Raw genomic sequence first — 10,198 nt, 5'->3', positions numbered from 1 at the left:
AAAATGGATACATTACATGTATGAATACATTAAATAACGATAACCATGTCAACCAAATATCACAATCTGGCAAATAGGGGAAATGGTTAGCTTCGCACGAACCCCCCCCCCCCCCCCCCCCCCCCCGAAAAATAAAAAAACATTTACACGTCATCTACAGATAACAGGGCTTTTAGAGCGTGCTTAAAACTCTTCAAAGTAGGTGACATGTTATGTTGACAGAACTTTCAAGTTGGTTCCGTATGTTGGTTCCATATATTGGTTCCATATGTTGGTTGGTTGGTCCCATATGTTGGTTTGAAGAAAAAAATGAGTCACCAAGTAGACATGGTCATTAGCAGGACATTTTCCTGTCCTGTTAATGATTTAACAATAGAATTGCTGCCCTCTACGATCGTTTGCAGGCAGAGGAAACTTATAGGCCTCCCAAGGAAAAAAAAAGGTTTGTTCGTTAGTAATAAGCTTTATTACTGATATTGTTTTGAATTTAGGGTCAGGGTTAGGGTAATATACCAGTTTTTATGATACCATTTAGGGTTATATATAGATGTCCTGTTAATACAACATATTCTCTATTCCGCCATGCAATCCAGTGGTGTACGCCCTTTAGATTTCCGATATAAGATCTCTACGATTCTTGTACACAAAGCCCTCTCTTGTTCGCATTATTTCTTTGATTTGGTTTTATTTCTGCATTAATTTCTGTATTTTTTTTCTTCCAAATACAAGAACTAAATTTTTAAAAACAGGGACAAGACGTAAGGTGTAAAACAAATATTCAAACAATACTTACTTCATATCAAAATGTGATGTACTTATATACATATGATAATGAAGTTGAAATTTCTTTAATTATAGTCTTTAATTAAAGTATTATTCTAACTATCCGTGCGAAACCGCCCTTTTAAGCGACGCTTGATTAGGAGGGCGTCCTCAGAAGAAAAATCGTATGGTGAAATTTAAATGAGAATGTTTTCACACGATCTGTTTGTGTGAGTTTTGTGTGTGTGGTGTGTGAGCGTGTGTGTTTGTAACTAATGGTGGATGTGTACGTAGCTCTGTCTGGTATATTGCAGTTGAAACAAATGTGGCCTTTTCAATATTGAAGGGAAAAAAAATACGAAAATCAGAAATTACTTGCAATGTGATCACAATTTGAGATGTAAATAATAATTGCCTATACTGCATGTTGAAGTCAATTATATCAATATATCTATATAAGAGTTTTTTAAAGAGATTTTTTAAAGAAAAGAGAGGTGAACATTAATGTATTTTGGGGTGTGACAGATGTTCTGCTTGAGAGGAAGATGTAGACAGGGCTTTAACTAAGAATAATATGCATATTTCTTCAAAATAAAAGTACATCTTAAGAATGGCTTATCTTATACACCTGTATTGTCATTGACACAAATGTCAAAGAAGTACATTTATTGTCTATCTACAATACATATATACATGTAATCTAAATGCCTATTTCTAAAAGAGTTTCACCTTTCAATTCTTTACGTTTTATCGCTATCTTTTGAGGGTAGAAAGTACATATGCCTACACTCTTGCGAATGAAGTTGGAAGATAATTTCCCTACCTCTATTCCTAAAATGATTGTATATTATTTAATTTTTGTATTAATAAATTCGATTTCTTTCAAGGAATTTATTGCTCAATATTGATGACTCTTTATATTAATGAATCAAATTCTGAGAGGATACTAACATCATTCTATCAATAATAAACCATATTGTTTTCATGAAAAGAGGCAAGGAAACAAATATTTTTTCAATTTTATTGGCAACAATGTACCTCCAAGTATTAAAGCTATAAACAATTCACTCTTATCTTCAATTGAAGTAAGATGTATCGAAGAAAACAAAACTGCATTGAATAAAGTTGAAGAAAAAAATTCAATAACCACCATTTATTTTACATTTTCATGTGAAATTAAATCGTTGTAATTTTCCTTAGTATCTCTGACAGTATTCTAAATGCTCAGTCTTCATCACGCCTGTTTTTTATCAAAGGGATGTGGTAAACTTTAATTCGTGGTCAAACCGAAACAACTGTCTAGAGTATGACCGCTACCACTAACTTACGAGTAAATAATTGCTCTAAATTCCCAGGCCCAATGATAAACTAAATAATTGACGAAACCTATGTTCAAATTTGCATTTGATAATAATAATACTAATAATAGTGTAAACTTATACAGCGCACACCTTATCCAGGAATGTTCATGGCGCTAGCTCAGCAACAGTTGTTTTCACAGTTTTGTTTACATTATTATATTTTTTTGTCGAGAAAATGCATGACTTATTTGTTTATGTTTGATTGTTTATCTTGAACGAAGAAGCAAACAAAAGTAAGACAATTTAAAACGGGACAAGTAATGAGGCCCAAAAAAAATCATTTGGTTTTCCTCGACCGCCCGCTCGTCATTTTCGGGCCGCTCGCATTTTTTTTTTTTTTTTTTTTTAATTCATTTTTTTGTTTAATTCAATGTTTTTTGTTTTTTTTATTGTTTTATTTAATTGTTTTGGGGGAGCAATCTTACATGCCAAACACACCATTTTATGCATTTGCAAGGATCAAAATGCGTCCCGTTGCCAGTTTTGACTTTTCAGTACGCAATTAGGTATATATTAAACTTGCCATTTTTATTTTTCTATGTCAAAATGCCGTTCAGTCAAATCAAGTTCTGAGCACTCTTAAACTCATTTTAAAGCCCATCTGTACTAGTTTTCAGGAGGGATTAGACAACCCTTCAAGGTCACTGGACAGGTGGTTATCTCATCAAATCAGCTCTCAGTTAATATAAGATAAAGAGGATCATGGGGGACCAATGGTCACCGATTAGGCATTGCTTGCTACATAGAGGGCGCAAGTAGCTATAAGTAGTACAATGGAGATTTAAAAGGTGCTGTATTTCAAAGCTCAAAATACTTTCTGTATTGGTCTTGATATTCATTGTACATCAAACTAGTCTTTTACATATTAAAGTAATTTATAGACTGTGTTTGTTTAAATGCTTGACAATACCAATGTTTATTTTTTTTATGGAAAACAAATATTTAAAAAAAAAATGGGGGGGGGGGAAAGACACACAAAAAATAAAGTTTAAAAAAAAAAATTAAAAAAATTAAAAAAAAAAAAAAAATCCGCCCGCCCGCCCCTACTCCAGAAAAGCAATCGAGAACAACCAAACAATTTTTTTTTTTGGCCTGATCTCATTACTCTTTAAGTTGATCAGTTAAGTTTTGAGAAGATACAAACTGTATTTAACAAGCATAAACCATTTTTGTCAAAATCATTTCATCATTCATGAAAACAGGAAAGAGATAAATGTGTCCAACTTCATGGGCAACAGTGTAACAAAAATGTATATATTACTTGGTGGAGGAGTAGTGGTCTTTTATGATTCATGATCCGGTTCAGTTTATTTGTGAAAGGTGGATGCCAGACTGATCAGAAGATGTTTAATATCAGATTTCCCATGATCATGGGTCATCAGGTCATTAGATACTTCACTACTAACAAGTGAAAAATGATTTCAAGAGATACAAAACGCCATGCGGTCGAAACCATACGATTATTTACATAGTGACCTCAAGTTTAGTCGCCTCTAAAGTGGTGCTATGTCTAGAAGAAAAGTACTAAAATATTTTGATAAACGTAATTGATGATTTTGAACGAAAAGTAATAAAAAAAAAAATGACTTTTGTTTTTACAGTAATGATTTCTTTCTTCTATTTGGTTTATATTGATTTCATTTAGATATGCCAGAGAGGAAGAAAATCCACTAACTGTAACTCACCTAAGCCAGGTAGTTTTAAAATGAAAAATCCATGATCACAAACTCAAGTGCAGTTTAGAATGACACTCAATTATTTGTTGGCTTTCTCGTTGTGCTGGATGCTTTTGTTTAGTTAGAAATGGTGGGAGATATTTCACACGGGTGAAAGCGCAATCATCTGTATGGATATTTAGAGATATTTTAAGTGACGTTCATTAAATGGTAGAAAAGCAGTGTTTCTTTGAGAGGCAGCTTTCAAAGTTAAACTTCGTAATCAGATACAATGGAGGGTTGTTTTATTACCTTGTGGATAATTATCCGGACTGCGAATCACATGGGCCGATATTCGAATCCGGCCGCTGCACTAATATCATTTGCAATGCATTAACCTACATGTTCCAAACTCGACCAAGGTGTAGTAAGTGGCTACCAGGTAGGATGTATTCCTTGAATTCACTGTTCGCTACAGTTGCCGGAGCTAACCCTGAGAAAAAAATATCCGAAGTCCTTCGGAAGTGAATAGAGACGTTATATCATGAAGTGATTTGAGCTATACAATATCGGTAAATTATTATTATTATTATTAATAATATTATCATTATTGTAGCAATTCACTTGGTTTTTAAAAGGATTGTGTCTAATGGCGTAAATGTTGACGTACAGTAAGGCTGCTGTCGCTCCAGCGCCGTGAAAGAAGCAGAAACGGGAGAAAACAGAAAATTAGAAAAGAAAAAAAGGGGAAATACATTACCATCTCTTTTGTTTTATTTTATTGGTTTTATCAAGAAATAAATTCTATTGAGCTATTATTTCGGTACCTGTCCTTGAAGGGCTAAAACCATCGAAAAAAGCGCAGATTTTCCCTTTTTAATCAGTTCTTTTATATGAATAAATAGACTCTAGAAATGCTCTAGAAAGCAAGTTTGGGTAGTGAGAAAAAAAAATTGTAGATAAGTTGCGACACTATTTTGTATGATTTTTTTTTTTTTTTTTTTTGGTGGACGTATTCAAATTGCAGAAGGATTGTAAATGGGACAAAGGCAGAGACTCAAGTGTTAGTTTCGAAAAGCAACAGATCATGCATACAGGTGATACAGCTCTTCCCACGCGAAATTACAAGGGAATTGAAAGAGGGTAGGAGTTGGGGGATGTCCATCGCCTGACTACTTAAATATGTGACCATTACAGCAACGTAGGTCTAGATGTTATAACATCTGTAGACTTTATACGATATATGCAAGGCACAATGCGGTTATAACAATTAAATGTAGTTGATTTTTTTCGAAAGCATTTGCGATCGTCTAATTTGAGCTCATGGGAATATTGGTTATTGTTATATTTTTAATTGCCTGCCTTACGCCTATATAGCAAATTACTCACATATCTAAGTCATATGTAATACTTCATTAAACTTTTCAAAAACATCTATATAAAAGCTTACCTCATCTTTTTTCTTCTTAATCGTTGCATAAACTAAGGACAGTGCCATGAAGCCCCTGCATACGGTTATAAATCCCAATATCATTGTTATTATCACTTTTACTATTGTTGTTATTATTAAGATTATGAATATGAACATTATCATTATTAAAATTATTAACATTATAATTATGATCGTCAGACTAGGATGTTGATATGCATTCCTTTCAAATAAGAGATAGCTCCCCCCCCCCCCCCTAAAAAAATAAAAATAAAAATAAAAATAGGAACTCAAACTAAACTAAAATGTGATAAAATATAATGGATGTTATTAACTCTTTCAGATTTTGTTTCCAAAAATACAATTTAAACTTGTTGTTAACTCACCTCACCCCCCCCCCCCTTCCGATATCCCTGTTCTGCCCTTACAACCTTAATGAAACTTTAGGAAAGTGAAATAGAGCGAAGCAGATGTAATACTGTCAAGTACCATGCTCCCGGAATTCTTTGCCACAACAAAAGTCTTTACGAAGAGTTAACGTGCACTTTCAAAATGTTTATGACTTGTTAAGATGTCATATCCTTCCGATGTGAAACAATCGAGAAAATGTATGAAACCTTGAGAGTTCTGTTTGTGTGCTCTTTTGAAAATTATTTGTAACTCTTGAATAGGAAATAGAAGCTCGTTTCACTACAGATAACGTTACACCCACCCAACTAATTTCGAAGAGATTTACTCAGATCAATTTGTAATGTTTGCCTAATCCTTTGACTATTCAGCTATCGCTATGAACATGACGGACAAAGAAAGAAGACAAAATATACAGTTCCTCATTCCAACCTCAATAATTGCTGTGGTAGACAAAAGAACATCCCTTCACTGCTGTTATGTAAAAATGTGTAGAACAGGTGTCACATGCATATTCACCTGTTCGACTTATTTTACATAATAGCAGTGAAGGGATGTTCCTTTGTCTACCACAGCAATTGCTGAGGGTAGTAGAATGAGGAACTGTATATTATGTCCTCTTTCTTTGTCCGTCATATTCATAGTGTATCTAACTCCCATAGACGTTACACATGGATTTTTTAAAAACCGTCTAATTCCCGAGTTGTACTAGAAGAATAATTATGGGGACGGGGTACTGTGTGGTTTTGGTCGGCTGTGAAGTTTCTTGCATTCATTTTCTCTATTTGCCTCTCCTAATTTGTTGGATTTTCTTCAGCCCCCCACCCCACTCCACCATAAATACACGTATGTGTGTGTTTTGTGTGTGTGTATATGCATGTATCGATATATATATAAATATGCATATATAATGCTAAAACTAAACTTGTTGCCTATTCATACCCCTTTGTTACTTTTCCAATGATTTAGATGTTGTTTTTGTATTAAACTCACATATGAAAGGCGGACTGGTTGTATATGTACACCACCGGATGGAAGTATCGAGTTTTATTCCAGATATTTGTGTCTGATATATATATATATTAGTCTGAATAAAGATGTTCAAATAAATAAATAAATACATAAATAAAGGTGTATAGCGTTTTCTTGGTAAAATTCAGGTTTATTTTTAGCTCCATCCGGTTGATGAGTTCGCATAACCGAAAGTAAAAGTAAAATGACACTCACGATCTTTATCTAATTATGATTCTTCTTGTGAACTAGTTTTCCCCAGCCAATGGTTCGTGATAAATGTATGAATGGATTCACAACAACGAGCACTCATACTTAAGAGCATTACATCCTGACACGGTCTCCTAGACGCAGTGTAAAGGCAGTATCAGGAAGAGAAAGCATCACAGTTTCTTACGGATCCGCTTTGTCTGCCGCACCTCGGATAAACTTAATTCTGAATTTCAAATATCACGTTGACAGGATGCGGAGGATAAGACAGCTGGTGTTATTTGCCTTTTCTGGTAAGAATTTGAAGAAAAAATGTGGATATGAGGTTCAAGATAGTTCTTGAAGGAAATACGTAGATTTCAAAGATGTACATTTGGATAAGAATCACACATCGCAATACATGACGCTAAATGTTTACCGCCATGGATTGATTAGAACTGTGTTCATTAAACTCAATTAGGAAAGGTAAAGTTTGACATCGAAAGGGTCATTCCCAAAAAAACTAGGTGGCCTGCTTTGTAAACGACATGAATATAAAACGAGAGAGAGACAAAGAGAGAGATCGACGATCTTTGAATGTTGGAGCTTTAAATTTGTAGCTGATAAAAATAATGAACAGGTATTCACAAAATATGTTTATCTCATGATCTTAAGCAACTATACTTTATAAAATGTATCTTTGTTTCTATGTAGTGCTAATGACTGTAAGAGCCGGAACTGGACTAGCTACGACCACCTATCCCCGTATAGTAGCCAAGAACGGGGAGAATGTCACCTTACCATGTTCGCATAAATGGAATCTTTCTAAGAAAGAGTACAAGAAAAACCTTGACCATGCTACATGGTTTCTTACGGTAATTCTTAAGGCTTTTTCGGATATGGCGCTGTAAAGGCGTACATGCATTTTCACGAAGCTGTTAATTATTTAAGACACCTTTACGGTGTGACTTTTGAATATGTTTAGTTATTACCAATACTGGTGGAATCAGAAGTTTAAATCAAAGGGTATTTGGGCTTGTAATTATGTTCTAGTACTGAGGATACTCCTTTCTAGTATATTTTACAGTAACGTGATTATTATGTAATGTGGAAAATATGTTGTGTTATAACTGTGACATGTGTATTATTTTGATTGTATTTTAATGGGGACTCGAAAGTGTCAATGACTCTTTTTTTTCTTAACTCAGTAGCGATTTCTCTTTTTATACGCTGTGATACAATGGTTTTTTTTATAGATTGTTTTGTTCTTCTTATGATAATCACAATTAGTATTATCTTTATTATTATCATAATTATTATCATTATTATTATTATTATTATTATTATTATTATTATTATTATTATTATTATTATTATTATTATTATTATTATCATCATTATTGCAATTGTAATAAGTATTATTGTTATCATTATTATTTTTATATCAATTAATGGTAATATTAATGGTAATTATATCAATGAATGGTAATATTGCAGAATCCCGATGATCCTGATACGACCGTCGCTTCTCATGAATGTCCAAAAGGTCGTTCCTCAGCCTCTTGTAAGACAAAATCCAAGAACCGGACTTTCCTTGACTTGAATTTCGACAACAAGACAGCAGATCTAATTATCGCAGATGTTCGTAGCACGGACAGTGGTGTCTATTTCTGTGTAGTAGTTACCACAAAGGGTCAAATCCAACAAACAGTCAGTCTGAGTGTTAGTGGTAAGTAAACTGTCAATCAGGGGCGGAGCAAGTTTATTTTTGAAAGGGGGCTACAAACAAAATCTTCGAGAAGCAAAGAATAAAAAGAATACTTCATATTATACTAAATGGTTATGCAGATGAAACATCTTTGACAACAAGAAATTCCCGAACGGTTTAGAGTTGTCATTCTGGGTCGGTATACGAAAGTGGGGAAACATTTTCTGTTATGTATTAAGGTTTGACTCATTTGTTTAGACTTGGTTGTAAATCACACGTTTTAGACAATATGATTCTACTAATAAATACCAATTAATGTAAGAAATAACTCTATCAACTCTTCCTTGATTCTGAAATAAAGAATTTTGTGTTCGAATGTGCATGTCTCTCTAGACAATATCAGCTTTTGTTAATGCATTATGTTTGAGGTCTCTTCTCCTTGTTGAGAACTTTCAGTCAGTCAGTAAAGAAAAGTGTATCTCAGAAAATAAAAACATTTGTTTTGCCCGAATACGCATATACATGGAGGCAATATCGGCCTTCGACAATGTCTTATTTTTGATAATGTTTTCTTCACGATACGAACTTGTCGGGTTTCTTTCCATCATGTTAACCGATTAAAACCTTGAATCAATAAAGATGAAGATATAATCTATAAAAACAAACGGCTATCCCATCCAATTCCAGGGAGCTTAATATTTTTCTTGTAAATTGTGTGAATATTCATGCTACTTCAGACCTCTCTTTAAGACTGTTATAAACAAAAATCTAATTTGAATTATTTTGTTTGGCGTTTTCTTTACTTATTCAGTACATCCTTTGACTAATGGTCTGGATATCACTTCTTTTAATTTTAATTTCGCAGTAATCCAAAGTTACGTATAATAATTGCCATGTTAAGAAGATGTTTCATTATTACACTTTTTGCAAAGTCAGATTTGGTTTTGGCTTGTCACAAAGATGGCTATAGTTAAACATTGTTGTAATGTATACTTGCCTCTATTTCGATAAAGATTTGAACCCTTCGCTAGATTTAGGGTTTAGTTCAAAATCGAGTTTAACTACGGATTTTGGTCTGAGGTTTATGTTTCCCCTTCATCATGTTCATTAAATGTGATTTTAGACCCAATGTCATGTTTAACTGAATGAGTAGAACACAGTCCACAGCGACTTTTCTTCTTGAATTTTCAAGCATGGGTGGCTGTTGACAAATGTTTTATTTGTTTGTCTACTCTTCCCGTTTATTCATTCATGAAGGAACCAATACCTCCATACATATCAAGTCGTCTGGAGGTGTTCAGCCCGATGATCCTTCTAAAATAATCGTACCAGCCGAAACGGAGGAAACCCTTACATGTTCCACCTTTCTCAGTAAGGACTTCACTGGAAATATATCATGGAACTCGAATGGACTTAATCTGACGAATGTAAGTCGTAAGGCCAGGGCCCTGTTTCATAAAACTTGTTAGCCAATCAAATGACACAATTTCAGTAGCTTATAACAGTCATTGTAACTTGTTATTGATAACATGTTTTATGAAACAGGGCCCAGTGTCATTATAGGGAATATCATGAGGCTACCTATTCTCCAATTTCTGTGGAATATACATTGGAGAAAATTGATTTTAAAATGTAAAATGCTATATGTAATATATATATGTATTACTTTTAACAT

Source organism: Strongylocentrotus purpuratus, unplaced genomic scaffold (genome assembly GCF_000002235.5).
Source record: "Strongylocentrotus purpuratus isolate Spur 01 unplaced genomic scaffold, Spur_5.0 spur5_scaffold_1, whole genome shotgun sequence".
NCBI lineage: Eukaryota > Metazoa > Echinodermata > Echinoidea > Camarodonta > Strongylocentrotidae > Strongylocentrotus > Strongylocentrotus purpuratus.
This window is presented reverse-complemented; position numbering follows the sequence as displayed.